This window comes from Erinaceus europaeus, chromosome 1 (assembly GCF_950295315.1).
Source record: "Erinaceus europaeus chromosome 1, mEriEur2.1, whole genome shotgun sequence".
Lineage (NCBI taxonomy): Eukaryota > Metazoa > Chordata > Mammalia > Eulipotyphla > Erinaceidae > Erinaceus > Erinaceus europaeus.
In genome coordinates, this window is record NC_080162.1 from 108,275,608 (window position 1) to 108,283,771 (window position 8,164).

An 8,164-nucleotide genomic window follows, 5' to 3' on the forward strand; every position below is an offset into this window, starting at 1 on the left:
GGAGATAGAGAGGGAAAGTGACAGAGAGATACCTGCAGCCCTGCTTTACCACTCACGAAGCTTTCCCCGTGCAGGTGGGGACCTGGGGCTAGAGCCCAGGTCCTGGGCACTGTAATGTATGTGCTTAGCCAGGTGTGTCATCTCCTGGCCCCAAAACTAGAGCTTTTTTTTAATTTATTTTTTATTTAAGAAAGGATAAATTAACAAAACCATAGGGTAGGAGGGGTACAACTCCACACAATTCCCATCACCCAATCTCCATAACCCAACCCCTCCCCTGATAGCTTTCCCATTCTCTATCCCTCTGGGAGCATGGACCCAGGGTCGTTGTGGGTTGCAGAGGGTGGAAGGTCTGGCTTCTGTAATTGCTTCCCCACTGAACATGGACATTGACTGGTCGGTCTATACTCCCAGTCTGCCTCTCTCTTTCCCTAGTAGGGTGGGTCTCTGGGGAAGCGGAGCTCCAGGTGGGGTCTTCAGTCCAGGGAAGCCTGGCCAGCATCCTAATGGCATCTGGAACCTGGTGGCTGAAAAGAGAGTTAACATACGAAGCCAAACAAATTGTTGAGCAATCATGGACCCAAAGGTTGGAATAGTGGAGAGGAAGTGTTAGGGGGGTACTCACTGCAAACTCTAGTGTACTTCTGCTTTCAGGTATATATTTTGCAGTAGTTTATGGATACGTGTGAACATATGCTCTCTCTCACAGAACCTGGTCTATATATAGGTTTTGGGACTTTGTTAGAAAGTGAACCACCTGGGATGGAATTAGAGAATACTATGAAAGGAAAGGTCTCACCCAAGTAATGAAGCTGAAGGGTTGTCATTACACACATAAAGTCTCTGGAAACAGTCTGAGCTGAAGCATGTTGCGTTGATTAGGTTGTGATTGCCTGATGCAATATTATTTGATATGGATTGGGAGAGGCATGCGGGAAAGTGAGCCCTATCCAAAGGTTCCAGGACTGGGGGAAATATAGTGGAGATGTGAGGTTCCTGCTGTCTTAGGGTTCAGAAAGACAATGAATAGTTAATGTTATCATCACATTATTTTGTAATTGGGTTAACTTTGAAAAGTCCTTTTTTAGAGTTTTCTGTATAGTACCCAGTATCTTGTATGTAGCTGTGCCATAAACTAGAGCTTTTTTATTGTATTTGGTTTAAAAAAGTTTAAAATAGTTTTTTAATTAATTAATTTTTTTACTGATCAGCTCTGGTTTATGGTGGTGCGGGTAACTGAGCCTCGGACTTCAAAGTCTCAGGCATGACAAATCTGTTTGTATAACCATTATGCTATCTACCCCCACCCTAAAATGTTCTTTTTTAAAAGGCTGTATAATTCTATCATGTGGAGATGACTTCCAAATATCTCCCCAGTGCTGGACACTGAAAATTATTCAAGGGGGCGGGGGTATTGCCTTCATATCTGAGGCTCTAAAGTTCCAGGTTCAATCCCCTGCACCACCATAAACCAGAGCTAAGCAGTACTCTGGTGGAAGAAAACAAGAAAAAGAAATTGTTCTACTTTTTTGCTGGAGAAAATATTTTTAAGCAATTAAAGCTCTTTCTCATTCAAGTTGTGAGATAAGAAGACTACTTAGGAAACAGCATTAAATGAAAAAAAAAAAGTGGGAGGCCGGGTGATGGTGCATTTGGTTGAGTGCACATGTTACAATGTGCAAGGACCCAGGTTCAAGCCCCTGGTCCCCACCTACAGGGAGAAAACTTCACAAGTGGTAAAGCAGGGTTGCAGGTGTCTCTCTCCCTCTCTACCCCCCACTTCCCATTCAATTTCTAACTGTCTCTATCTAATAAATAAAGATATTTTTAAAAATTCTTTAGTTAAAGAAAAACGTAAAAAAAAAAAGTGGGACACAAATTTGTATGTGTGTGCACTTGATGGAATAATATCAAGGGGAAGTAGAGCAAAAATCTGTATTCACATAAACTGTGTCCTTTGCACAGCCACTGCGCTGCCTCTCCCATCCCTAACTTCTACCATTTTTGACGCCATTTTCAGGGTTTTCTTTTCTTTTCTCTTTTTAAACTAGAACACTGATTAGTTCTGGGTTATGGTGGTGCGGGCGGATTGAACCTGGGATTTAGAAGCCTGGTTTAAGGTGGTGGTGTGGGGGACTGAATTTGGGATTTTGGAGCCTCAGGTATGAAAGTCTCTTGGCATAACCATTATACTATCTAGCGCCACCCTTCTTATTTTACATACTAGCATCCCCCCCCCTTTTATCTTAGTTTAGCTAAGGGTTTCTCAATTGTGTTTACCTTTAATAAAAATAAATACTTGGGTTTTCATTTTTTAAATTATTTTATTATCTTTATTTATTAGATAGAGACAGCCAGAAATTGAGAGAGTAGGGGGGTGATCCAGGAGGTGGTGCAGTAGATAAAGCACTGGACTCTCAAGCATGAGGTCCTGAGTTCAATTCCCGGCAGCATATGTACCAGAGTGATGTTGGTTCTTTCTCTCTCACCTCTTATCTTCTTCATGAATAAATTAAAATCTTAAAAGAAAAAAAGAGAGAGAGAAGGTAGGGGAGAAAGAAAGGGAGAAAGAGAGACACCTGCAGCAGTGCTTCACCACTTTCAAAGCTTTCCCTCTGCAGGTGGGGACTGGGGGCTTGAACCTGGATCCTTGCCCATTGTAACATGTGCACTTAACCAGTAGTGCCACCACCCAGCATATATATATATCTTAAATTTAAGTAGTTATAGCCAGATTGCTTCCCAAGAAAATCGTGGCAATTTATACTCTCTCTGAGAAAAAAAAAGGTTGGGAGTAGGATGGCTCTTCATCTGGGAAAGTAAAATTAGAACCTTCCCTCACACTATAAGCAACGATTTCATAGAGATTTAAAAAAAATGAAACATAAAAAGTCCAGCAGGTATCTCAGTGGTAGTACAGAACTTGTATGTATGAGGACCTAGGTTTGATCCCTAGCACCGCATATGCCAGAGCTGAGTGTTTTTTATTCTCTCATAACGGAAAAAAAAATAGATCTAAAATACATATTTGAAAATAGAACTATTAAGTTAGAAGCCTTTTTTTTTCATTTTTGTCTCCGGGGTTATCGCTGGATTTCAGTAAGAATCCACTGCTCCTGGATGCCATGTTTCTCATTTTGTTGTCATTATTTTTGTTATTGCTGTCGTCATTGTTGAATAGGACATAGAGAAATGGAGAGAGGAGGGGAAGACAGGGGGAGAGAAAAATAGACATCTGCAGAAGTCCCTCACAGCTTGTGAGTCGACCCCCCCTCTTGGTGGGGAGCCAGGGGCTCCAACCCGGGTCCTTATGCCAGTCCGTGCACTTTGCACCGTTTGTGCTTAATCTGCTGTGCTGCCACCCAGTCCCCCAGAAGAACTTTTCAAAATTTTTGTTTAACCTCAAAATGGAAGTTGTGCGCGCACACACACACACACACACACACACACACAGACATACTCCTATAGGCATGAAGCTAAAGTCTTTTAATACTATAAATGAATGTTAAGTCAATGAAAAAGAAGAAATCCTAATATAAAATTTTTTTCTTAGGTGATCCAGGAGGTGGCGCAGTGTGTAAAGCAATAGACTGTCAAGCATGAGGTCCTGAGTTCAGTCCCTGGCAGCACATATACCAGAGAGATGTCTGGTTCCTTCACTCTCTCCTCCTATCTTTCTCAATAATAAGTAAATAAAATTTTTAAAAATGAGTAAAATTTTTACTTAGTAAATGTAAGAAGTACAGATAATTTCATAGTTTATAATCTGCTCAAGAGAACATAACATCAACCATTTGGTTTTACAAATATATGACTTGAGGAGAAAGAAAATTCATTAGAATATGTCAAATATCTATGTTATTTTCCCTAGCTGCAAAATAAAATGTATGCAATATGTGATATATCTAGTTTTTTTATAAGAATTTATTTATTTATTTATTTATTTATTTATTTATTCATGAGGAAGATAGGAGGAGAGAAAGAACCCCCCATCACTTTGGTACATGTGCTGCTGGGGATCAAACTCGGGACCTTATGGTTGAGAATCCAATGCTTTATCCACTGTACCACTTCCTGGACCATCTAATTTTGTTTATAAACAAAAACAAAATTAATAAATTTGTTTAAAAAAAGAAAAGCAAACAGGATTCATAAAGGGTAAATTAATTATTCAATCACATAAACATTAAAAATGGAAGCTGGGTGTGGTACATCTGGTTGAGTGTACATGTTACAATGCACAAGGACCCAGGTTCAAGCCCCCAGTTTCCACCTCCATGGGGAAAACTTCACGAGTGGTAAAGCAGAACTGCACGTGTCTCTCTGTCTCTCTCCTCTATCTCCCCCTACCCTCTCAATTTCTGGTAGTCTCTATCCAATAAAGAAAGTTAATTATTTAAAAACTTTAAAGAAAAAATAATACACATTTAAAATACCATAAACATAAAGAATCCAGCAGGAAGCTTTTGGAAATTATCAGGCAATATAGTAAGGTGTCAGGCCACAAAATTAACATACAAAAGTCTCGAATTCCTCTAAACAAACACTAAGGTAGCAGAAGAAGAAATCCGGAAATCAATTTTTTTACTATAGCAACAAAAACAACAAAATATCTAGGAATAAAAAAATCATAATACCATAAATCAGAAGTGATTAGAGTTTTGGTCATTTTCTCTCTTGTTAAAATAAATAAACAAATCTTTAAAAAAATTATCTTTTATTATCTTTATTTATGTATTTATTGGATAGAGACAACCAGAAATCGAGAGTGAAGGGGGTGACAGAGAGAGACAGAGAGACACCTGCAACACTGCTTCATCACTTACAAAGCTTTCCCCCTACAGGTGGAGACTGGGGCCTTAAACCAGGGTCCTTGCGAATTGTAACATGTGCGCTCAACATGAGCCACCACCATGCCCCCAATAGCTCTTTCTTTTTTAAAGGCTGGGAAAATATAACATAATGGCAGCATATCAGACTTTCCTGTTTGAGGTTCAGAGGTCCTAGGTTCAGTCCTGAGCACCACCATAAACCAGAACCAAGCTGTACTTTTGTCATAATCTCTCTCTCTTTCATTGAAATCAATAAGTGTATCTTTAAACACAAAGTACCATAGACAAAGTCAAAAGAGAAACAAATAGACTCTGTGAGAAAAATTTGCAAGATATGGCAAAGCATAAATATTATGGATAATGACTTATTCCTTCAAAATTAATTTAAAAAGTATATGTAGATAAACAAATAGAAAATTGAGTGAAGAGGGGCCAGGTGGTGATGTATCTTGTAGAGCACACAGTGCTCAAAGATCCTGGTTCAAGTCCCAGGTTCACGACTATAACAGGAAAGCTTCACTAACAATGAAGCACAAGGGGCCAGGAGGTAGCGCACCTGGTTAAGTGCTCACATTATAAGGAAGTAAAGGTGTCTCTTTTCCTCTGCACCTCTCTCTTCCCTTGCCTTTCAATATCTATCTGTCTCTATCCAATAAATAAATGAATGAAATATTAAAACAGAAAACTAAATGAATAATAGCAACAAAAAATTATAGAAACAGAACCACAAATTTAATTTCTGAAATGGTTATCCTCAAGTTGTATAAGAAGGGTAGGGGAGGAATACCAAAGGAGACCACCTGGGACCAAGGCAGGACTAGAATGACTTCAGGAACCCACCAAATCACCAGTAAGTACAAACACGTGTGGCTCGTAGACAGAGAGGAAACTAAGGAAAGATTGAGAGGCTGGTAACAGTTTGACATTTTACCAGTTGAGGCACCACCTCCAATCTGTTCTATCAACAAAAAGACCACTGAAGGGAGGAGGGTGTGGGGTCAAAGGAACCCTCCTGCACTGCTGGTGGGAATGTAAATTGGTCCAACCCCTTGGAGAGCAGTCTGGAGAACTGTCAGAAGGCTAGAAATGGACCTACCCTATGACCCTGCAATTCCTCTCCTGGGGATATATCCTAAGGAACCCAACATACCCATCCAAAAAGATCTGTGTACACATATGTTCTTAGCAGCACAATTTGTAATAGCCAAAACCTGGAAGCAACCCAGGTGTCCAACAACAGATGAGTGGCTGAGCAAGTTGTGGTATATATACACAATGGAATACTACTCAGCTATTAAAAATAGTGATTTCACCATTTTCAGCTCATTTGGATGGAATTTAAAGAAATCATATTAAGTGAAATAAGTGAGAAACAGAAGGATGAATATGGGATGATCTCACTCTCAGGCAGAAGTTGAAAAACAAGATCAGAAGAGAAAACACAAGTAGAACCTGAACTGGAGTTGGTGTATTGCACCAAAATAAAAGACTCTGGGGTGGTGGGGGGAGGGGAGAATACAGGTCCTGGAAAAGGATGACAGAGGACCTAGTGGGGGTTGTATTGTTATGTGGAAAACTGAGAAATGATATGCATGTACAAACTCTTGTACTTACTGGTGACTGTAAAACATTAATCTCCCAATAAAGAAACAGAAAAAACAATTTTTTACTCCAGGATAGAGAATTACAAAAGTATATTTAGAAAGAAAGAAAGTAAGAAAGAAAGAAAGAAAGAGAGGAAGGAAGGAAGGAAGAAAGAGAGAAAGAAAGAAAGAAAGAAAGAAAGAAAGAAAGAAAGAAAGAAAGAAAGAAAGGAAGGAAAGAAAAAAAAAAATGTAGGGGCTATGGTCCGGGAGTGGTGCAGTGGCTAAACACTAGACTCTCAAGCATGAGGTCCTGAGTTCAATCCCTGGCAGCACATGTAACAGAGTGATATCTGGTTCTTTCTCACTTTCTCTCTTCACCTATCTTTCTCATTAATAAATAAATAAAATCTTTCAAATAAAAAAAAGAAAGAAAGAAAAGAAATGTAGAGGCCAGGTAGTGGCGCACCTGGTTGAGCACACATGTTACAGTGTGCAAGGACCCCAGTTCAAAGTTCAAGCCTGCAGGGGGAAAGCTCTGTGAGTGGTGAAGCATGGCAGCATCTCTCCCTCTCCATCTCCCTATCTCTCTCTTTCTCTCCCTCTCTCTGTCTCTCCCTCTCTATCTCTCTCTCCCTCTCTGTTTCTCTCACTTTCTATCTCCCCATTCCCTCTCAATTTCTGGCTGTCTCTATCCAATAAATAAAGATAATAAAAAAATAATAATATGTCCACTCAGGGGGGGGGGGCAGGAGGTAGAGCACCAGGTTAAGCGCACATAGTGCGAAGTGGAAAGACCCTCCCAAGGATCCTGGATCAGGTCCCAGGCTCCCCACCTGCAGGGGGTTCACTTCACTAGGGGTGAAACAGGTCTGCAGGTATCTTTCTCTCCTCCTTTCTATCTAGCCCAATTCTCAATTTCTCACTGTCCTATCCAACAAAAACAACAGTAGTAACAGCAACAATAGAAAATGGCTGTCAGGAGCAGCAGAATCATAGTGCAGTCACGGAACCCCACTGACAACCCTAGTGGCAAAAAATAAAATAATAATAATAAATAAAACACAGTCCATAAAGGAAAATTTAAGTTTATCACATCTGATAGTACAGAAGAGAAAATTGTAAGCTAGAAGAGGTAAGATCTCTGTGGTCTGGGAGGTGGCACAGTAGATAAAGAATTAGACTCTCAAGCATGAGGTCTTGAGTTCAATCTCTGGCAGCACATGTACCAGAATGATGTCTGGTTCTTTCTTCTATTATTTTTCTCATAAACAAATAAAATATTTTTAAAAAGAAGAGGCAAGATCTCAAAAATCAGAGAGGACATAATCAGAGTTGCCACTGGACTCTGTTATAGATCATTCCAAATGAGGGGGATTACTTGTTGGTTTGGTTTGTTTTTTTTTAACTTGTTGAATAACTTCAGAATTTTTTTATTTCAAAGTAAAAGACTCTGGGGTCGGTGGGTGGGGGAGAGGTCTGGGATGGGTGGGTGGATGGGGGAGAGTACAGGTCCTGGAAAAGGATGGCAGAGGACCAAGTGGGGGTTGTATTGTTATGTGGAAAACTGAGAAATGTTATGCATGTACAAAGTCTTGTATTTACTGGTGACTGTAAAACATTAATCCCCCAATAAAGAAAAAAATTTTTTATCATTTCATTAGAGAGCTAATGGTGTGCATTACAGTTGTGGTACAGTCTGTCCTCTTTCAACTCATGGGCATTGGCAACTCTGACAAAGAAATCCTG